Source organism: Anser brachyrhynchus (assembly GCF_964034855.1).
Source record: "Anser brachyrhynchus genome assembly, contig: SCAFFOLD_158, whole genome shotgun sequence".
NCBI classification, from domain to species: Eukaryota; Metazoa; Chordata; class Aves; order Anseriformes; family Anatidae; genus Anser; species Anser brachyrhynchus.
Genome location: NW_027663810.1, coordinates 109266 through 134417, shown reverse-complemented (window position 1 = coordinate 134417; position 25152 = coordinate 109266). Strand labels below are relative to the sequence as shown.

Here is a 25152-nt window from a genome sequence, read left to right as displayed (position 1 = left end):
TTCAAATAACAACACTAAGCTGCCTCGTTATATCCCTCCTATACATCATCCCAATCCTGATTGCCGTAGCCTTCCTAACCCTAGTAGAACGGAAAATCCTAAGCTACATACAATCCCGCAAAGGCCCTAACGTTGTCGGGCCTTTTGGCCTACTTCAACCATTTGCGGACGGACTGAAACTATTTACCAAAGAGCCCATCCGACCCTCTACCTCTTCCCCACTTCTATTCATTCTGATACCAATACTAGCCCTTGTCCTAGCCCTCACCACTTGAGCACCACTACCACTCCCATTTCCCCTAGCAGATCTAAACCTCGGAGTTCTCTTCCTAATAGCCATGTCAAGCCTAGCCGTCTACTCAGTCCTATGATCAGGCTGAGCCTCGAACTCAAAATACGCACTAATCGGAGCCCTACGGGCAGTAGCACAGACCATTTCATACGAAGTGACACTGGCCATAATCCTGCTATCAATAATCATACTAAGCGGAAGCTACACACTCAGCTCCTTTGCCGTCGCACAGGAGCCTCTATACTTCATTTTCTCCTCATGACCCCTAGCAATAATATGATACGTATCCACCCTAGCAGAGACAAACCGAGCTCCTTTTGACCTCACAGAGGGTGAATCTGAGCTAGTCTCAGGGTTTAACGTTGAATACGCCGCAGGACCCTTCGCCTTATTCTTCCTAGCTGAATATGCGAACATTATGCTAATAAATACACTTACAGCCATCATATTCCTAAACCCAAGCGCCCTAGGGCCACCCACAGAACTATTCCCCGTCATCCTAGCCACAAAAGTCCTCCTACTATCTTCTGGTTTCTTATGGGTCCGAGCTTCATACCCACGATTCCGATATGACCAACTAATGCACCTACTATGAAAAAACTTCCTACCCCTCACACTAGCTCTGTGCCTCTGACACATCAGCATACCTATCTGCTATGCAGGCCTACCTCCTTACATAAGGAAATGTGCCTGAACTACAAAGGGTCACTATGATAAAGTGAACATAGAGGTATAACAGCCCTCTCATTTCCTGTTGACCTTAGAAAAGTAGGAATTGAACCCACACAAGAGAAATCAAAATTCTCCATACTTCCCTTATATTATTTTCTAGTAGAGTCAGCTAATCAAGCTATCGGGCCCATACCCCGAAAATGATGGTTTAACCCCCTCCTCTACTAATGAACCCTTACGTGACCCCAATCATAACCTTCAGCCTCATCTTGGGCACCACCATCACAATTTCCAGCAACCACTGAGTTCTGGCCTGGACAGGACTGGAGATCAACGCACTAGCCATCATTCCCCTAATTGCCAAATCCCACCACCCACGAGCAGTAGAAGCCGCAACGAAATACTTCCTAACCCAAGCAGCTGCTTCCGCCCTGGTCCTATTCTCTAGCATAACCAATGCCTGAGTCACCGGCCAATGAGACATCACACAAATAAACCACCCAACCTCCTGTCTACTACTGACAGCAGCAATCGCTATTAAACTGGGCCTAGTGCCATTTCACTTCTGATTCCCAGAAGTACTACAAGGATCGCCACTAATAACAGCCCTGCTACTCTCGACCCTCATAAAATTCCCCCCACTAACCCTGCTCCTACTAACATCCAAATCCCTCGACCCAGCTCTACTCACCGCCATGGCCCTAGCCTCAACAGCACTAGGAGGCTGAATAGGACTGAACCAAACACAAACACGCAAAATCCTAGCCTTCTCGTCCATCTCCCACTTAGGCTGAATCGCCATCATCCTAGTTTACAGCCCCAAATTGGCCTTACTTACCTTCTACCTATACACAATCATAACATCAGCCGTATTCCTAGCCCTTAACAAAATCAAAGCCCTTAACCTATCCATGATCACAACCTCATGAACAAAAACCCCAGTGCTAAACGCCACCCTAATACTAGTACTTTTATCCCTAGCAGGCCTCCCCCCATTAACAGGCTTTATACCAAAGTGACTTATCATCCAAGAACTAACTAAACAGGAAATAACACCAGCAGCCATGGCAATTGCCATGCTATCACTGCTCAGCCTCTTCTTCTACCTACGCCTCGCATACCACTCAACAATTACCCTTCCCCCCAACTCCTCTAACCACATAAAACAATGATACACTAGCAAAGCCCCAAGCACACCTACTGCGGTCCTTGCCTCACTATCAATCCTCTTACTTCCCCTGTCCCCAATAATACATGCCATTGTCTAGAAACTTAGGATAACACCCCAAACCGAAGGCCTTCAAAGCCTTAAATAAGAGTTAAACCCTCTTAGTTTCTGCACATTAAGACTTACAGAATATTAACCTGTATCTTCTGAATGCAAGTCAGACGCTTTAATTAAGCTAAAGCCTCCCTAGACAGATGGGCTTCGATCCCACAAAACTCTAGTTAACAGCTAAATGCCTAAACCAATTGGCTTCTGCCTACAAAGACCCTGACGCACCCTAGTGCGCATCGATGAGCTTGCAACTCAACATGAATTTCACTACAGAGCCGATAAGAAGAGGAATTAAACCTCTGTAAAAAGGACTACAGCCTAACGCTTCAACACTCAGCCATCTTACCCGTCACCTTCATCAACCGATGACTATTTTCCACTAACCATAAGGATATTGGCACCCTGTACCTCATCTTCGGGGCATGAGCAGGAATAGTCGGCACCGCACTCAGCCTATTAATCCGCGCAGAACTAGGACAACCAGGAACTCTCCTAGGCGACGACCAAATTTACAATGTAATCGTTACCGCTCACGCCTTTGTAATAATCTTCTTTATAGTCATACCCATCATGATCGGAGGATTCGGCAACTGATTAGTCCCCCTCATAATCGGTGCCCCCGACATAGCATTCCCGCGAATAAACAACATAAGCTTTTGACTCCTCCCCCCATCATTCCTCCTCCTACTAGCCTCATCCACTGTAGAAGCTGGCGCCGGCACAGGCTGAACTGTCTACCCTCCCCTAGCAGGTAACCTTGCCCACGCCGGAGCTTCAGTAGACCTGGCTATCTTCTCACTCCACTTAGCCGGAATCTCCTCCATCCTTGGGGCCATCAACTTTATCACCACAGCCATCAACATAAAACCCCCCGCACTCTCACAATACCAAACCCCACTATTTGTCTGATCCGTACTAATTACCACCATCCTACTCCTTCTATCACTCCCCGTACTCGCCGCCGGTATTACAATATTACTAACTGATCGAAACCTAAACACCACATTCTTCGACCCCGCTGGAGGAGGAGACCCAATCCTGTACCAACACCTATTCTGATTCTTCGGACACCCAGAAGTCTATATTCTGATCCTACCGGGGTTTGGAATCATCTCACACGTAGTCACGTACTACTCAGGCAAAAAGGAGCCCTTCGGCTACATGGGAATAGTCTGAGCCATACTATCCATCGGCTTCCTAGGATTCATCGTCTGAGCTCACCACATGTTTACAGTAGGAATAGACGTTGATACCCGAGCCTACTTTACATCAGCCACTATAATCATTGCCATCCCTACCGGAATCAAAGTATTTAGCTGACTAGCCACCCTGCACGGAGGAACAATCAAATGAGACCCCCCCAATACTATGAGCTCTAGGATTTATCTTCCTATTTACCATCGGAGGATTAACAGGAATCGTTCTTGCAAACTCTTCCCTAGACATCGCCCTGCACGACACGTACTACGTAGTTGCCCACTTCCACTACGTCCTATCCATAGGCGCCGTCTTTGCCATTCTAGCAGGATTTACTCACTGATTCCCACTACTCACTGGGTTTACCCTACACCAAACATGAGCAAAAGCCCACTTCGGGGTAATATTTACAGGAGTAAACCTAACGTTCTTCCCCCAGCACTTCCTAGGCCTAGCAGGAATACCCCGACGATACTCGGACTATCCCGACGCCTACACACTATGAAACACCATTTCCTCCATCGGCTCCCTAATCTCAATAGTAGCCGTAATCATACTAATATTCATCATCTGAGAAGCCTTTTCGGCCAAACGAAAAGTCCTACAACCAGAACTAACTACCACAAACGTTGAATGAATCCACGGCTGCCCTCCCCCATACCATACTTTCGAGGAACCGGCCTTCGTCCAAGTACAAGAAAGGAAGGAATCGAACCCTCACATGCTGGTTTCAAGCCAACTGCATTCACCGCTCATGCTTCTTTCTTATGAGACGTTAGTAAACCAATTACATAGCCTTGTCAAGACTAAATCACAGGTAAAAATCCTGTACATCTCATGTGGCCAACCACTCCCAACTAGGATTCCAAGACGCCTCATCACCCATCATAGAAGAACTCGTTGAATTCCACGACCACGCCCTAATCGTTGCCCTAGCTATCTGCAGCCTAGTTCTCTACCTTTTAGCCCACATACTAACAGAAAAACTCTCGTCCAATGCTGTAGACGCCCAAGAAGTAGAGCTGATCTGGACAATCCTACCTGCTATCGTCCTGGTACTCCTCGCCCTCCCATCCCTACAAATCCTCTACATAATGGACAAAATCGATGAACCAGACCTCACCCTAAAAGCCATCGGCCACCAATGATACTGAAGCTACGAATACACAGACCTCAAAGACCTATCATTCGACTCCTACATAGTGCCCACCCCAGACTTACCCAACGGCCACTTCCGACTGCTAGAAGTTGACCACCGCGTAGTTATCCCAATAGAATCCCCCATCCGCGTGATCATTACTGCAGGAGACGTACTCCACTCCTGAGCAGTCCCAACGCTCGGAGTTAAAACAGACGCAATCCCAGGCCGACTAAACCAAACTTCATTCATTACCACCCGGCCTGGGATTTTTTACGGACAATGCTCAGAAATTTGCGGGGCTAATCACAGCTACATACCCATTGTAGTAGAATCAACCCCACTCCCACATTTCGAGGCCTGATCGTCCCTTCTATCATCATCCTAATCATTAAGAAGCTATGCAACAGCACTCGCCTTTTAAGCTAGCCAAAGAGGGACTTCCCCCTCCTTAATGATATGCCACAGCTTAACCCCGCACCATGATTTTCAATCATAATTATAACCTGATTAACCCTAGCACTCCTCATCCAACCAAAACTACTAGCCTTCACCACAACCAACCCCCCATCAAATAAGACCTCCCTCACTACCAAACCCACACCATGATCCTGACCATGAACCTAAGCTTCTTTGACCAATTTTCCAGCCCCAATCTATTCGGCATCCCCTTAATCCTACTATCCCTACTCTTCCCAGCCCTACTATTCCCGTCCCCAAACAACCGATGAATCAACAACCGCCTTTCTACTATCCAAACATGACTCCTTCACCTAATCACAAAACAACTAATAGTCCCACTCAACAAAAATGGCCACAAATGAGCCATAATATTTACATCCCTAATAATCATACTTCTTACAATCAACCTTCTAGGCCTCCTTCCATATACATTCACCCCAACCACCCAACTATCTATGAACATAGCCCTAGCCTTCCCACTATGGCTCGCCACACTACTAACAGGCCTACGAAACCAACCATCAGCCTCTTTAGCCCACCTATTACCCGAAGGTACCCCTACACCCCTAATCCCCGCACTAATCCTGATCGAAACAACCAGCCTACTAATCCGCCCCCTAGCCCTCGGAGTCCGCCTTACAGCCAACCTTACAGCAGGACACTTACTCATCCAACTCGTCTCTACAGCCTCCATTGCATTAATACCCACCCTTCCTGCAGTATCCATCCTAACAATAATCATCCTACTACTCCTAACCATCCTAGAAGTAGCAGTAGCCATAATCCAGGCCTACGTCTTCGTGCTCCTTCTAAGCCTATACTTACAAGAAAACATCTAATGGCACACCAAGCACACTCATACCACATAGTTGACCCAAGCCCTTGACCAATCTTCGGGGCAGCCGCCGCCCTACTCACAACCTCAGGATTAATCATGTGATTCCACTACAACTCATCCATACTACTAACCCTAGGCCTCATCTCAATACTCCTAGTAATACTCCAATGATGACGAGACATTGTACGAGAAAGCACCTTCCAAGGCCATCACACTCCCACAGTCCAAAAAGGCCTACGATACGGCATAATCCTTTTCATCACATCCGAAGCATTCTTCTTCTTAGGGTTCTTCTGAGCGTTCTTCCACTCGAGCCTGGCCCCAACCCCAGAACTAGGAGGCCAATGACCCCCAACAGGAATTAAACCACTCAACCCGATAGAAGTCCCCCTACTAAACACAGCCATCCTACTAGCCTCAGGCGTTACCGTAACGTGAGCCCATCACAGCATCACAGAAGGAAACCGAAAACACGCCATCCACGCCCTAACCCTAACGATCCTCCTGGGATTCTACTTCACAGCCCTACAAGCAATAGAATACCACGAAGCCCCATTCTCAATCGCCGATAGCGTCTACGGATCTACCTTCTTCGTTGCCACTGGATTCCACGGACTCCACGTAATCATCGGATCCTCCTTCCTGACCGTCTGCCTCTTCCGACTGATCAAGTTCCACTTTACATCAGACCACCACTTCGGATTCGAGGCAGCAGCCTGATACTGACACTTCGTAGACGTCATCTGACTATTCCTCTACATAACCATCTACTGATGAGGATCTTGCTCTTCTAGTATATTAATTACAATTGACTTCCAATCTCTAGAATCTGGTATAAACCCAGAGGAGAGCAATGAACGCACTCATGTTCATATTCGCCCTATCATCAATCCTAAGCGCCGCCCTAACCGCATTAAACTTCTGACTCGCCCAAATAAACCCCGACTCAGAGAAACTCTCACCGTACGAATGTGGATTCGACCCACTTGGATCTGCTCGATTACCATTCTCAGTCCGATTCTTCCTCAGTAGCCATCCTGTTCTTCCTATTCAACCTAGAAATCGCCCTCCTACTCCCCCTGCCATGAGCCGTCCAACTCCAATCCCCCCTAATGACCCTCACCTGAACTGTAGTGATCCTCCTTCTCCTAACACTCGGACTGGCCTACGAGTGAATTCAAGGGGGCCTAGAATGAGCAGAATAACAGAAAGTTAGTCTAACCAAAAAGATAGCTGGTTTCGACCCAGCAGATTACAGCCAACCCTGTAACTTTCTTATGTCGCCCCTACATTTAAGCTTCTACTCAGCCTTCATTTTCAGCGGACTAGGACTAGCCTTCCACCGAACCCACCTAGTATCCGCCCTACTATGCCTTGAAAGCATAATATTATCGATATTCGTAGGCCTATCAATATGATCCATCGAAAACCAAGTCTCCTCATTCACCATGGTACCAATTCTCATGCTAACCTTCTCAGCGTGTGAGGCGGGCACAGGCCTGGCCATCCTAGTAGCCTCGGTATCCTAACCGTGCAAAGGTAGCGCAATCAATTGTCCCATAAATCGAGACTTGTATGAATGGCTAAACGAGGTCTTAACTGTCTCTCACAGATAATCAGTGAAATTGATCTCCCCGTGCAAAAGCGGGGATGTGAACATAAGACGAGAAGACCCTGTGGAACTTAAAAATCAACGACCACCGCGAATCCTCAATCAACCCCACTGGGGCCACTACCATCGCAGAGCCTGGTCGATATTTTTCGGTTGGGGCGACCTTGGAGGAGAACAAATCCTCCAAAAACAAGACCATACCTCTTTACCTAGAGCTACCCCTCAAAGTGCTAACAGTGACCAGACCCAATATAATTGATTAATGGACCAAGCTACCCCAGGGATAACAGCGCAATCCCCCTCAAGAGCCCATATCGACAGGGGGGTTTACGACCTCGATGTTGGATCAGGACATCCTAATGGTGCAGCCGCTATTAAGGGTTCGTTTGTTCAACGATTAACAGTCCTACGTGATCTGAGTTCAGACCGGAGCAATCCAGGTCGGTTTCTATCTATGACACACTCTCCCCAGTACGAAAGGACCGGGAAAGTGGGGCCAATACCACAAGCACGCCCCCCCCCTCTAAGCAGTGAAACCAACTAAACCGTGAAGAGGGCCTTCCCCCACCACTTTCAATCCTAGAAAAGGACCAGCTAGAGTGGCAGAGCCCGGCAAGTGCAGAAGGCTTAAGCCCTTTCCCCAGAGGTTCAAATCCTCTCCCTAGCTTCACCCATGATTCAAATAACAACACTAAGCTGCCTCGTTATATCCCTCCTATACATCATCCCAATCCTGATTGCCGTAGCCTTCCTAACCCTAGTAGAACGGAAAATCCTAAGCTACATACAATCCCGCAAAGGCCCTAACGTTGTCGGGCCTTTTGGCCTACTTCAACCATTTGCGGACGGACTGAAACTATTTACCAAAGAGCCCATCCGACCCTCTACCTCTTCCCCACTTCTATTCATTCTGATACCAATACTAGCCCTTGTCCTAGCCCTCACCACTTGAGCACCACTACCACTCCCATTTCCCCTAGCAGATCTAAACCTCGGAGTTCTCTTCCTAATAGCCATGTCAAGCCTAGCCGTCTACTCAGTCCTATGATCAGGCTGAGCCTCGAACTCAAAATACGCACTAATCGGAGCCCTACGGGCAGTAGCACAGACCATTTCATACGAAGTGACACTGGCCATAATCCTGCTATCAATAATCATACTAAGCGGAAGCTACACACTCAGCTCCTTTGCCGTCGCACAGGAGCCTCTATACTTCATTTTCTCCTCATGACCCCTAGCAATAATATGATACGTATCCACCCTAGCAGAGACAAACCGAGCTCCTTTTGACCTCACAGAGGGTGAATCTGAGCTAGTCTCAGGGTTTAACGTTGAATACGCCGCAGGACCCTTCGCCTTATTCTTCCTAGCTGAATATGCGAACATTATGCTAATAAATACACTTACAGCCATCATATTCCTAAACCCAAGCGCCCTAGGGCCACCCACAGAACTATTCCCCGTCATCCTAGCCACAAAAGTCCTCCTACTATCTTCTGGTTTCTTATGGGTCCGAGCTTCATACCCACGATTCCGATATGACCAACTAATGCACCTACTATGAAAAAACTTCCTACCCCTCACACTAGCTCTGTGCCTCTGACACATCAGCATACCTATCTGCTATGCAGGCCTACCTCCTTACATAAGGAAATGTGCCTGAACTACAAAGGGTCACTATGATAAAGTGAACATAGAGGTATAACAGCCCTCTCATTTCCTGTTGACCTTAGAAAAGTAGGAATTGAACCCACACAAGAGAAATCAAAATTCTCCATACTTCCCTTATATTATTTTCTAGTAGAGTCAGCTAATCAAGCTATCGGGCCCATACCCCGAAAATGATGGTTTAACCCCCTCCTCTACTAATGAACCCTTACGCGACCCCAATCATAACCTTCAGCCTCATCTTGGGCACCACAATCACAATTTCCAGCAACCACTGAGTTCTGGCCTGGACAGGACTGGAGATCAACACACTAGCCATCATTCCCCTAATTGCCAAATCCCACCACCCACGAGCAGTAGAAGCCGCAACGAAATACTTCCTAACCCAAGCAGCTGCTTCCGCCCTGGTCCTATTCTCTAGCATAACCAATGCCTGAGTCACCGGCCAATGAGACATCACACAAATAAACCACCCAACCTCCTGTCTACTACTGACAGCAGCAATCGCTATTAAACTGGGCCTAGTGCCATTTCACTTCTGATTCCCAGAAGTACTACAAGGATCGCCACTAATAACAGCCCTGCTACTCTCGACCCTCATAAAATTCCCCCCACTAACCCTGCTCCTACTAACATCCAAATCCCTCGACCCAGCTCTACTCACCACCATGGCCCTAGCCTCAACAGCACTAGGAGGCTGAATAGGACTGAACCAAACACAAACACGCAAAATCCTAGCCTTCTCGTCCATCTCCCACTTAGGCTGAATCGCCATCATCCTAGTTTACAGCCCCAAATTGGCCTTACTTACCTTCTACCTATACACAATCATAACATCAGCCGTATTCCTAGCCCTTAACAAAATCAAAGCCCTTAACCTATCCATGATCACAACCTCATGAACAAAAACCCCAGTGCTAAACGCCACCCTAATACTAGTACTTTTATCCCTAGCAGGCCTCCCCCCATTAACAGGCTTTATACCAAAGTGACTTATCATCCAAGAACTAACTAAACAGGAAATAACACCAGCAGCCATGGCAATTGCCATGCTATCACTGCTCAGCCTCTTCTTCTACCTACGCCTCGCATACCACTCAACAATTACCCTTCCCCCCAACTCCTCTAACCACATAAAACAATGATACACTAGCAAAGCCCCAAGCACACCTACTGCGGTCCTTGCCTCACTATCAATCCTCTTACTTCCCCTGTCCCCAATAATACATGCCATTGTCTAGAAACTTAGGATAACACCCCAAACCGAAGGCCTTCAAAGCCTTAAATAAGAGTTAAACCCTCTTAGTTTCTGCACATTAAGACTTACAGAATATTAACCTGTATCTTCTGAATGCAAGTCAGACGCTTTAATTAAGCTAAAGCCTCCCTAGACAGATGGGCTTCGATCCCACAAAACTCTAGTTAACAGCTAAATGCCTAAACCAATTGGCTTCTGCCTACAAAGACCCTGACGCACCCTAGTGCGCATCGATGAGCTTGCAACTCAACATGAATTTCACTACAGAGCCGATAAGAAGAGGAATTAAACCTCTGTAAAAAGGACTACAGCCTAACGCTTCAACACTCAGCCATCTTACCCGTCACCTTCATCAACCGATGACTATTTTCCACTAACCATAAGGATATTGGCACCCTGTACCTCATCTTCGGGGCATGAGCAGGAATAGTCGGCACCGCACTCAGCCTATTAATCTGCGCAGAACTAGGACAACCAGGAACTCTCCTAGGCGACGACCAAATTTACAATGTAATCGTTACCGCTCACGCCTTTGTAATAATCTTCTTTATAGTCATACCCATCATGATCGGAGGATTCGGCAACTGATTAGTCCCCCTCATAATCGGTGCCCCCGACATAGCATTCCCGCGAATAAACAACATAAGCTTTTGACTCCTCCCCCCATCATTCCTCCTCCTACTAGCCTCATCCACTGTAGAAGCTGGCGCCGGCACAGGCTGAACTGTCTACCCTCCCCTAGCAGGTGACCTTGCCCACGCCGGAGCTTCAGTAGACCTGGCTATCTTCTCACTCCACTTAGCCGGTATCTCCTCCATCCTTGGGGCCATCAACTTTATCACCACAGCCATCAACATAAAACCCCCCGCACTCTCACAATACCAAACCCCACTATTTGTCTGATCCGTACTAATTACCGCCATCCTACTCCTTCTATCACTCCCCGTACTCGCCGCCGGTATTACAATATTACTAACTGATCGAAACCTAAACACCACATTCTTCGACCCCGCTGGAGGAGGAGACCCAATCCTGTACCAACACCTATTCTGATTCTTCGGACACCCAGAAGTCTATATTCTGATCCTACCGGGGTTCGGAATCATCTCACACGTAGTCACGTACTACTCAGGCAAAAAGGAGCCCTTCGGCTACATGGGAATAGTCTGAGCCATACTATCCATCGGCTTCCTAGGATTCATCGTCTGAGCTCACCACATGTTTACAGTAGGAATAGACGTTGATACCCGAGCCTACTTTACATCAGCCACTATAATCATTGCCATCCCTACCGGAATCAAAGTATTTAGCTGACTAGCCACCCTGCACGGAGGAACAATCAAATGAGACCCCCCCCAATACTATGAGCTCTAGGATTTATCTTCCTATTTACCATCGGAGGATTAACAGGAATCGTTCTTGCAAACTCTTCCCTAGACATCGCCCTGCACGACACGTACTACGTAGTTGCCCACTTCCACTACGTCCTATCCATAGGCGCCGTCTTTGCCATTCTAGCAGGATTTACTCACTGATTCCCACTACTCACTGGGTTTACCCTACACCAAACATGAGCAAAAGCCCACTTCGGGGTAATATTTACAGGAGTAAACCTAACGTTCTTCCCCCAGCACTTCCTAGGCCTAGCAGGAATACCCCGACGATACTCGGACTATCCCGACGCCTACACACTATGAAACACCATTTCCTCCATCGGCTCCCTAATCTCAATAGTAGCCGTAATCATACTAATATTCATCATCTGAGAAGCCTTTTCGGCCAAACGAAAAGTCCTACAACCAGAACTAACTACCACAAACGTTGAATGAATCCACGGCTGCCCTCCCCCATACCGTACTTTCGAGGAACCGGCCTTCGTCCAAGTACAAGAAAGGAAGGAATCGAACCCTCACATGCTGGTTTCAAGCCAACTGCATTCACCGCTCATGCTTCTTTCTTATGAGACGTTAGTAAACCAATTACATAGCCTTGTCAAGACTAAATCACAGGTAAAAATCCTGTACATCTCATGTGGCCAACCACTCCCAACTAGGATTCCAAGACGCCTCATCACCCATCATAGAAGAACTCGTTGAATTCCACGACCACGCCCTAATCGTTGCCCTAGCTATCTGCAGCCTAGTTCTCTACCTTTTAGCCCACATACTAACAGAAAAACTCTCGTCCAATGCTGTAGACGCCCAAGAAGTAGAGCTGATCTGGACAATCCTACCTGCTATCGTCCTGGTACTCCTCGCCCTCCCATCCCTACAAATCCTCTACATAATGGACAAAATCGATGAACCAGACCTCACCCTAAAAGCCATCGGCCACCAATGATACTGAAGCTACGAATACACAGACTTCAAAGACCTATCATTCGACTCCTACATAGTGCCCACCCCAGACTTACCCAACGGCCACTTCCGACTGCTAGAAGTTGACCACCGCGTAGTTATCCCAATAGAATCCCCCATCCGCGTGATCATTACTGCAGGAGACGTACTCCACTCCTGAGCAGTCCCAACGCTCGGAGTTAAAACAGACGCAATCCCAGGCCGACTAAACCAAACTTCATTCATTACCACCCGGCCTGGGATTTTTTACGGACAATGCTCAGAAATTTGCGGGGCTAATCACAGCTACATACCCATTGTAGTAGAATCAACCCCACTCCCACATTTCGAGGCCTGATCGTCCCTTCTATCATCATCCTAATCATTAAGAAGCTATGCAACAGCACTAGCCTTTTAAGCTAGCCAAAGAGGGACTTCCCCCTCCTTAATGATATGCCACAGCTTAACCCCGCACCATGATTTTCAATCATAATTATAACCTGATTAACCCTAGCACTCCTCATCCAACCAAAACTACTAGCCTTCACCACAACCAACCCCCCATCAAATAAGACCTCCCTCACTACCAAACCCACACCATGATCCTGACCATGAACCTAAGCTTCTTTGACCAATTTTCCAGCCCCAATCTATTTGGCATCCCCTTAATCCTACTATCCCTACTCTTCCCAGCCCTACTATTCCCGTCCCCAAACAACCGATGAATCAACAACCGCCTTTCTACTATCCAAACATGACTCCTTCACCTAATCACAAAACAACTAATAGTCCCACTCAACAAAAATGGCCACAAATGAGCCATAATATTTACATCCCTAATAATCATACTTCTTACAATCAACCTTCTAGGCCTCCTTCCATATACATTCACCCCAACCACCCAACTATCTATGAACATAGCCCTAGCCTTCCCACTATGGCTCGCCACACTACTAACAGGCCTACGAAACCAACCATCAGCCTCTTTAGCCCACCTATTACCCGAAGGTACCCCTACACCCCTAATCCCCGCACTAATCCTGATCGAAACAACCAGCCTACTAATCCGCCCCCTAGCCCTCGGAGTCCGCCTTACAGCCAACCTTACAGCAGGACACTTACTCATCCAACTCATCTCTACAGCCTCCATTGCATTAATACCCACCCTTCCTGCAGTATCCATCCTAACAATAATCATCCTACTACTCCTAACCATCCTAGAAGTAGCAGTAGCCATAATCCAGGCCTACGTCTTCGTGCTCCTTCTAAGCCTATACTTACAAGAAAACATCTAATGGCACACCAAGCACACTCATACCACATAGTTGACCCAAGCCCTTGACCAATCTTCGGGGCAGCCGCCGCCCTACTCACAACCTCAGGATTAATCATGTGATTCCACTACAACTCATCCATACTACTAACCCTAGGCCTCATCTCAATACTCCTAGTAATACTCCAATGATGACGAGACATTGTACGAGAAAGCACCTTCCAAGGCCATCACACTCCCACAGTCCAAAAAGGCCTACGATACGGCATAATCCTTTTCATCACATCCGAAGCATTCTTCTTCTTAGGGTTCTTCTGAGCGTTCTTCCACTCGAGCCTGGCCCCAACCCCAGAACTAGGAGGCCAATGACCCCCAACAGGAATTAAACCACTCAACCCGATAGAAGTCCCCCTACTAAACACAGCCATCCTACTAGCCTCAGGCGTTACCGTAACGTGAGCCCATCACAGCATCACAGAAGGAAACCGAAAACACGCCATCCACGCCCTAACCCTAACGATCCTCCTGGGATTCTACTTCACAGCCCTACAAGCAATAGAATACCACGAAGCCCCATTCTCAATCGCCGATAGCGTCTACGGATCTACCTTCTTCGTTGCCACTGGATTCCACGGACTCCACGTAATCATCGGATCCTCCTTCCTGACCGTCTGCCTCTTCCGACTGATCAAGTTCCACTTTACATCAGACCACCACTTCGGATTCGAGGCAGCAGCCTGATACTGACACTTCGTAGACGTCATCTGACTATTCCTCTACATAACCATCTACTGATGAGGATCTTGCTCTTCTAGTATATTAATTACAATTGACTTCCAATCTCTAGAATCTGGTATAAACCCAGAGGAGAGCAATGAACGCACTCATGTTCATATTCGCCCTATCATCAATCCTAAGCGCCGCCCTAACCGCATTAAACTTCTGACTCGCCCAAATAAACCCCGACTCAGAGAAACTCTCACCGTACGAATGTGGATTCGACCCACTTGGATCTGCTCGATTACCATTCTCAGTCCGATTCTTCCTCAGTAGCCATCCTGTTCGTCCTATTCGACCTAGAAATCGCCCTCCTACTCCCCCTGCCATGAGCCGTCCAACTCCAATCCCCCCTAATGACCCTCACCTGAACTGTAGTGATCCTCCTTCTCCTAACACTCGGACTGGCCTACGAGTGAATTCAAGGGGGCCTAGAATGAGCAGAATAACAGAAAGTTAGTCTAACCAAAAAGATAGCTGGTTTCGACCCAGCAGATTACAGCCAACCCTGTAACTTTCTTATGTCGCCCCTACATTTAAGCTTCTACTCAGCCTTCATTTTCAGCGGACTAGGACTAGCCTTCCACCGAACCCACCTAGTATCCGCCCTACTATGCCTTGAAAGCATAATATTATCGATATTCGTAGGCCTATCAATATGATCCATCGAAAACCAAGTCTCCTCATTCACCATGGTACCAATTCTCATGCTAACCTTCTCAGCGTGTGAGGCGGGCACAGGCCTGGCCATCCTAGTAGCCTCCACCCGCACACATGGCTCCGACCATCTACACAACCTAAACCTCCTGCAATGCTAAAAATCATCCTACCCACAATCATACTTCTTCCAACAGCCCTGCTGTCTCCACCAAAATTTCTATGGACTAACACCACCTTATACAGCCTCCTAATCGCTGCCCTAAGCCTACAGTGATTAATCCCAACCTACTACCCCTACAAATTTTTATCCAACTGAACAGGAATTGACCAAATCTCATCCCCCCTCCTAGTACTATCCTGCTGACTACTCCCACTCATAATCATAGCAAGCCAAAACCACCTGCAACAAGAACCCCTACAACGCAAACGAATCTTTATCTCAACCTTAGTCGCAGTCCAGCCATTCATCCTACTAGCCTTTTCCACCACAGAACTAGCACTATTTTACATCTCATTTGAAGCAACCCTCATTCCCACCCTAATCTTAATCACCCGATGGGGGAACCAACCAGAACGCCTAAGCGCTGGCATCTACCTGCTATTCTACACGCCAGTAAGCTCTCTACCCCTGCTAATCACAATCATACACCTATACGTGAAAATTGGCACCCTGCACCTGCCAACCCTACAACTAACCCACCCAACCCTATCCACCTCATGGACAGGAATACTATCAGGTCTAGCACTGCTCATAGCATTCATAGTAAAAGCCCCACTATACGGCCTACACCTCTGACTGCCAAAAGCCCACGTAGAAGCACCCATCGCAGGCTCAATACTCCTCGCCGCCCTACTACTAAAGCTAGGAGGATACGGAATTATACGAGTCACTCTATTTATGGGCCCGCTGTCCAACCTCCTGCACTACCCCTTCCTAACCCTGGCCCTATGAGGCGCCCTAATGACTAGCTCAATCTGCCTACGACAGACAGACCTAAAATCACTAATCGCTTATTCATCCGTTAGCCACATAGGCCTAGTTATCGCCACAGGAATAATCCAAACCCACTGATCATTCTCAGGGGCAATGATGCTAATAATTTCCCATGGACTAACTTCCTCCATACTATTCTGCCTAGCCAACACAAACTATGAACGTACGCACAGCCGAATTCTACTACTCACACGAGGCCTACAACCTCTCCTACCACTCATAGCTACCTGATGATTGCTGGCCAATCTAACAAACATAGCCTTACCCCCAACAACAAACCTCATAGCAGAGCTAACCATTATAATCACCTTATTCAACTGATCTGCCTTCACGATCATCCTAACAGGAATCGCAACCCTACTAACCGCCTCCTACACCTTATTCATACTACTAATGACCCAACGAGGCTCAATCCCCTCCCACATCACATCTATGCAAAACTCAACCACGCGAGAACACCTGCTCATAACACTCCACATTATCCCAATATTCCTCCTAATCCTCAAACCCGAACTGATCTCCGGAATCCCCTCATGCAAGTATAGTTTAAACCAAACATTAGACTGTGATTCTAAGAATAGAAGTTCAAACCTTCTTACCTGCCGAGGGGAGGGTTTAACCAACAAGAGCTGCTAACTCTTACATCTGAGCCTAAAACCTCAGCCCCCTTACTTTTAAAGGATAACAGCAATCCACTGGTCTTAGGAACCACCCATCTTGGTGCAAATCCAAGTAAAAGTAGTGAACCCCACACTACTAATCAACTCCCTCACACTACTCACGCTGACAATCCTCCTAACCCCAATCATCCTGCCATTTCTATTTAAAAACTTTAAAAACACCCCACAAGCCACCACCCGCGCTGTTAAAACCGCATTCCTAATTAGCCTAGCCCCTACAACCGCATTCATCTACTCGGGAGTAGAATCTGTCACCTGCCACTGGGAGTGAAAATTCATTATAAACTTTAAAATCCCCCTGAGCCTAAAAATAGACCAATACTCAATAACATTTCTTCCAATCGCCCTATTTGTAACATGATCAATCCTACAATTCGCCATATGATACATGGCCTCAGAGCCATACGTAACAAAATTTTTCACCTACCTACTGACATTCCTAGTCGCCATACTCCTCCTAACAACCGCAAACAACATATTCCTCCTATTCGTAGGCTGGGAAGGAGTACGAATCATGTCCTTCCTTCTCATCGGCTGATGACAAGGCCGAGCAGATGCCAACACCGCCGCCCTACGAGCCGTAATCTACAACCGAATCGGAGACATCGGACTGATCCTGAGCATAGCATGACTAGCTTCAACATTCAACACCTGAGAGATCCAACAAGCCGTACACCCCCACCAAACCCCAATCCTCCCCCTCATAGGATTAATCCTCGCAGCCGCAGGAAAATCCGCCCAATTTGGACTCCACCCATGACTGCCCGCAGCAATAGAAGGCCCCACCCCAGTATCAGCCCTACCGCACTCCAGTACCATAGTAGTAGCCGGAATCTTCCTGCTCATCCGCATGCACCCCCTGCTAGCCACCAACCAGACAGCCCTAACTGCCTGCCTATGCCTAGGTGCTCTATCAACCCTATTCGCTGCCACATGCGCCCTAACCCAAAATGACATCAAAAAAATCATTGCTTTCTCAACATCCAGCCAACTAGGACTAATAATAGTCACTATCGGACTAAACCTCCCACAACTAGCCTTCCTACACATCTCAACCCATGCCTTCTTTAAAGCCATACTATTCCTATGCTCAGGGTCTATCATCCACAACCTAAACGGAGAACAAGATATCCGAAAGATAGGAGGCCTACAGAAAATACTCCCAGTCACTACTTCCTGCCTAACCATCGGAAACCTGGCGCTGATAGGAACCCCATTCCTAGCCGGATTCTACTCAAAAGACCTCATCATCGAAAGCTTAAACACATCATACCTAAATACTTGAGCCCTACTCCTAACCCTTATAGCCACAGCATTCACCGCAACCTACAGCATCCGCATAACCATCCTAGTCCAAGCTGGACAAACCCGAATCCCCCCAATAGTATCAATAAACGAAAACAACCCACTAATCACCGCCCCCCTAACCCGACTCGCCCTAGGCAGCATTACAGCAGGAATAATCATTACCTCTTTCATCACACCAACCAAAACCCCCCCAATAACCATACCCCTTATCACCAAAACCGCTGCCATCCTCATAACAATCCTAGGAATCATCCTAGGCCCCTCATGTACAGGGCCACACCCCTCTAACGGCGCAAGCTTACATAGAAACATTATTAACAGACCTAGACAGATACAAAAACCCCTACAAGACCACGTATTAACTAACCCTGTTAACCCGACTCAGGAGCGCCTATAAGAGCGATTAAAATCTGTGAAAGGAACTCGGCAAATTAATAAGGCCCGACTGTTTACCAAAAACATAGCCTTCAGCAAATTAAACAAGTATTGAAGGTGATGCCTGCCCGGTGACTTAGGTTTAACGGCCGCGGTATCCTAACCGTGCAAAGATAGCGCAATCAATTGTCCCATAAATCGAGACTTGTATGAATGGCTAAACGAGGTCTTAACTGTCTCTCACAGATAATCAGTGAAATTGATCTCCCCGTGCAAAAGCGGGGATGTGAACATAAGACGAGAAGACCCTGTGGAACTTAAAAATCAACGACCACCGCGAATCCTCAATCAACCCCACTGGGGCCACTACCATCGCAGAGCCTGGTCGATATTTTTCGGTTGGGGCGACCTTGGAGGAGAACAAATCCTCCAAAAACAAGACCATACCTCTTTACCTAGAGCTACCCCTCAAAGTGCTAACAGTGACCAGACCCAATATAATTGATTAATGGACCAAGCTACCCCAGGGATAACAGCGCAATCCCCCTCAAGAGCCCATATCGACAGGGGGGTTTACGACCTCGATGTTGGATCAGGACATCCTAATGGTGCAGCCGCTATTAAGGATTCGTTTGTTCAACGATTAACAGTCCTACGTGATCTGAGTTCAGACCGGAGCAATCCAGGTCGGTTTCTATCTATGACACACTCTCCCCAGTACGAAAGGACCGGGAAAGTGGGGCCAATACCACAAGCACGCCCCCCCCCTCTAAGCAGTGAAACCAACTAAACCGTGAAGAGGGCCTTCCCCCACCACTTTCAATCCTAGAAAAGGACCAGCTAGAGTGGCAGAGCCCGGCAAGTGCAGAAGGCTTAAGCCCTTTCCCCAGAGGTTCAAATCCTCTCCCTAGCTTCACCCATGATTCAAATAACAACACTAAGCTGCCTCGTTATATCCCTCCTATACATCATCCCAATCCTGATTGCCGTAGCCTTCCTAACCCTAGTAGAACGGAAAATCCTAAGCTACATACAATCCCGCAAAGGCCCTAACGTTGTCGGGCCTTTTGGCCTACTTCAACCATTTGCGGACGGACTGAAACTATTTACCAAAGAGCCCATCCGACCCTCTACCTCTTCCCCACTTCTATTCATTCTGATACCAATACTAGCCCTTGTCCTAGCCCTCACCACTTGAGCACCACTACCACTCCCATTTCCCCTAGCAGATCTAAACCTCGGAGTTCTCTTCCTAATAGCCATGTCAAGCCTAGCCGTCTACTCAGTCCTATGATCAGGCTGAGCCTCGAACTCAAAATACGCACTAATCGGAGCCCTACGGGCAGTAGCACAGACCATTTCATACGAAGTGACACTGGCCATAATCCTGCTATCAATAATCATACTAAGCGGAAGCTACACACTCAGCTCCTTTGCCGTCGCACAGGAGCCTCTATACTTCATTTTCTCCTCATGACCCCTAGCAATAATATGATACGTATCCACCCTAGCAGAGACAAACCGAGCTCCTTTTGACCTCACAGAGGGTGAATCTGAGCTAGTCTCAGGGTTTAACGTTGAATACGCCGCAGGACCCTTCGCCTTATTCTTCCTAGCTGAATATGCGAACATTATGCTAATAAATACACTTACAGCCATCATATTCCTAAACCCAAGCGCCCTAGGGCCACCCACAGAACTATTCCCCGTCATCCTAGCCACAAAAGTCCTCCTACTATCTTCTGGTTTCTTATGGGTCCGAGCTTCATACCCACGATTCCGATATGACCAACTAATGCACCTACTATGAAAAAACTTCCTACCCCTCACACTAGCTCTGTGCCTCTGACACATCAGCATACCTATCTGCTATGCAGGCCTACCTCCTTACATAAGGAAATGTGCCTGAACTACAAAGGGTCACTATGATAAAGTGAACATAGAGGTATAACAGCCCTCTCATTTCCTGTTGACCTTAGAAAAGTAGGAATTGAACCCACACAAGAGAAATCAAAATTCTCCATACTTCCCTTATATTATTTTCTAGTAGAGTCAGCTAATCAAGCTATCGGGCCCATACCCCGAAAATGATGGTTTAACCCCCTCCTCTACTAATGAACCCTTACGCGACCCCAATCATAACCTTCAGCCTCATCTTGGGCACCACAATCACAATTTCCAGCAACCACTGAGTTCTGGCCTGGACAGGACTGGAGATCAACACACTAGCCATCATTCCCCTAATTGCCAAATCCCACCACCCACGAGCAGTAGAAGCCGCAACGAAATACTTCCTAACCCAAGCAGCTGCTTCCGCCCTGGTCCTATTCTCTAGCATAACCAATGCCTGAGTCACCGGCCAATGAGACATCACACAAATAAACCACCCAACCTCCTGTCTACTACTGACAGCAGCAATCGCTATTAAACTGGGCCTAGTGCCATTTCACTTCTGATTCCCAGAAGTACTACAAGGATCGCCACTAATAACAGCCCTGCTACTCTCGACCCTCATAAAATTCCCCCCACTAACCCTGCTCCTACTAACATCCAAATCCCTCGACCCAGCTCTACTCACCACCATGGCCCTAGCCTCAACAGCACTAGGAGGCTGAATAGGACTGAACCAAACACAAACACGCAAAATCCTAGCCTTCTCGTCCATCTCCCACTTAGGCTGAATCGCCATCATCCTAGTTTACAGCCCCAAATTGGCCTTACTTACCTTCTACCTATACACAATCATAACATCAGCCGTATTCCTAGCCCTTAACAAAATCAAAGCCCTTAACCTATCCATGATCACAACCTCATGAACAAAAACCCCAGTGCTAAACGCCACCCTAATACTAGTACTTTTATCCCTAGCAGGCCTCCCCCCATTAACAGGCTTTATACCAAAGTGACTTATCATCCAAGAACTAACTAAACAGGAAATAACACCAGCAGCCATGGCAATTGCCATGCTATCACTGCTCAGCCTCTTCTTCTACCTACGCCTCGCATACCACTCAACAATTACCCTTCCCCCCAACTCCTCTAACCACATAAAACAATGATACACTAGCAAAGCCCCAAGCACACCTACTGCGGTCCTTGCCTCACTATCAATCCTCTTACTTCCCCTGTCCCCAATAATACATGCCATTGTCTAGAAACTTAGGATAACACCCCAAACCGAAGGCCTTCAAAGCCTTAAATAAGAGTTAAACCCTCTTAGTTTCTGCACATTAAGACTTACAGAATATTAACCTGTATCTTCTGAATGCAAGTCAGACGCTTTAATTAAGCTAAAGCCTCCCTAGACAGATGGGCTTCGATCCCACAAAACTCTAGTTAACAGCTAAATGCCTAAACCAATTGGCTTCTGCCTACAAAGACCCTGACGCACCCTAGTGCGCATCGATGAGCTTGCAACTCAACATGAATTTCACTACAGAGCCGATAAGAAGAGGAATTAAACCTCTGTAAAAAGGACTACAGCCTAACGCTTCAACACTCAGCCATCTTACCCGTCACCTTCATCAACCGATGACTATTTTCCACTAACCATAAGGATATTGGCACCCTGTACCTCATCTTCGGGGCATGAGCAGGAATAGTCGGCACCGCACTCAGCCTATTAATCCGCGCAGAACTAGGACAACCAGGAACTCTCCTAGGCGACGACCAAATTTACAATGTAATCGTTACCGCTCACGCCTTTGTAATAAGCTTCTTTATAGTCATACCCATCATGATCGGAGGATTCGGCAACTGATTAGTCCCCCTCATAATCGGTGCCCCCGACATAGCATTCCCGCGAATAAACAACATAAGCTTTTGACTCCTCCCCCCATCATTCCTCCTCCTACTAGCCTCATCCACTGTAGAAGCTGGCGCCGGCACAGGCTGAACTGTCTACCCTCCCCTAGCAGGTGACCTTGCCCACGCCGGAGCTTCAGTAGACCTGGCTATCTTCTCACTCCACTTAGCCGGTATCTCCTCCATCCTTGGGGCCATCAACTTTATCACCACAGCCATCAACATAAAACCCCCCGCACTCTCACAATACCAAACCCCACTATTTGTCTGATCCGTACTAATTACCGCCATCCTACTCCTTCTATCACTCCCCGTACTCGCCGCCGGTATTACAATATTACTAACTGATCGAAACCTAAACACCACATTCTTCGACCCCGCTGGAGGAGGAGACCCAATCCTGTACCAACACCTATTCTGATTCTTCGGACACCCAGAAGTCTATATTCTGATCCTACCGGGGTTCGGAATCATCTCACACGTAGTCACGTACTACTCAGGCAAAAAGGAGCCCTTCGGCTACATGGGAATAGTCTGAGCCATACTATCCATCGGCTTCCTAGGATTCATCGTCTGAGCTCACCACATGTTTACAGTAGGAATAGACGTTGATACCCGAGCCTACTTTACATCAGCCACTATAATCATTGCCATCCCTACCGGAATCAAAGTATTTAGCTGACTAGCCACCCTGCACGGAGGAACAATCAAATGAGACCCCCCCCAATACTATGAGCTCTAGGATTTATCTTCCTATTTACCATCGGAGGATTAACAGGAATCGTTCTTGCAAACTCTTCCCTAGACATCGCCCTGCACGACACGTACTACGTAGTTGCCCACTTCCACTACGTCCTATCCATAGGCGCCGTCTTTGCCATTCTAGCAGGATTTACTCACTGATTCCCACTACTCACTGGGTTTACCCTACACCAAACATGAGCAAAAGCCCACTTCGGGGTAATATTTACAGGAGTAAACCTAACGTTCTTCCCCCAGCACTTCCTAGGCCTAGCAGGAATACCCCGACGATACTCGGACTATCCCGACGCCTACACACTATGAAACACCATTTCCTCCATCGGCTCCCTAATCTCAATAGTAGCCGTAATCATACTAATATTCATCATCTGAGAAGCCTTTTCGGCCAAACGAAAAGTCCTACAACCAGAACTAACTACCACAAACGTTGAATGAATCCACGGCTGCCCTCCCCCATACCGTACTTTCGAGGAACCGGCCTTCGTCCAAGTACAAGAAAGGAAGGAATCGAACCCTCACATGCTGGTTTCAAGCCAACTGCATTCACCGCTCATGCTTCTTTCTTATGAGACGTTAGTAAACCAATTACATAGCCTTGTCAAGACTAAATCACAGGTAAAAATCCTGTACATCTCATGTGGCCAACCACTCCCAACTAGGATTCCAAGACGCCTCATCACCCATCATAGAAGAACTCGTTGAATTCCACGACCACGCCCTAATCGTTGCCCTAGCTATCTGCAGCCTAGTTCTCTACCTTTTAGCCCACATACTAACAGAAAAACTCTCGTCCAATGCTGTAGACGCCCAAGAAGTAGAGCTGATCTGGACAATCCTACCTGCTATCGTCCTGGTACTCCTCGCCCTCCCATCCCTACAAATCCTCTACATAATGGACAAAATCGATGAACCAGACCTCACCCTAAAAGCCATCGGCCACCAATGATACTGAAGCTACGAATACACAGACTTCAAAGACCTATCATTCGACTCCTACATAGTGCCCACCCCAGACTTACCCAACGGCCACTTCCGACTGCTAGAAGTTGACCACCGCGTAGTTATCCCAATAGAATCCCCCATCCGCGTGATCATTACTGCAGGAGACGTACTCCACTCCTGAGCAGTCCCAACGCTCGGAGTTAAAACAGACGCAATCCCAGGCCGACTAAACCAAACTTCATTCATTACCACCCGGCCTGGGATTTTTTACGGACAATGCTCAGAAATTTGCGGGGCTAATCACAGCTACATACCCATTGTAGTAGAATCAACCCCACTCCCACATTTCGAGGCCTGATCGTCCCTTCTATCATCATCCTAATCATTAAGAAGCTATGCAACAGCACTAGCCTTTTAAGCTAGCCAAAGAGGGACTTCCCCCTCCTTAATGATATGCCACAGCTTAACCCCGCACCATGATTTTCAATCATAATTATAACCTGATTAACCCTAGCACTCCTCATCCAACCAAAACTACTAGCCTTCACCACAACCAACCCCCCATCAAATAAGACCTCCCTCACTACCAAACCCACACCATGATCCTGACCATGAACCTAAGCTTCTTTGACCAATTTTCCAGCCCCAATCTATTCGGCATCCCCTTAATCCTACTATCCCTACTCTTCCCAGCCCTACTATTCCCGTCCCCAAACAACCGATGAATCAACAACCGCCTTTCTACTATCCAAACATGACTCCTTCACCTAATCACAAAACAACTAATAGTCCCACTCAACAAAAATGGCCACAAATGAGCCATAA

The 25152-nt window shown here is 47.4% G+C and overlaps 1 long non-coding RNA gene across 1 annotated transcript; it reads right to left on the bottom strand.

Moving 5' to 3' along the window:
* Positions 1 to 2759: 2759 nt before the first annotated feature.
* LOC308186791 lies at positions 2760 to 23330 on the bottom strand. The gene is made up of 3 exons (XR_013944299.1): positions 22847 to 23330; positions 11251 to 11349; positions 2760 to 3158 (listed from the first exon to the last, which is right to left on the bottom strand). It is a non-coding gene; the product is annotated as an uncharacterized lncRNA (long non-coding RNA).
* Between the last annotated feature and the right edge of the window lie 1822 nt (positions 23331 to 25152).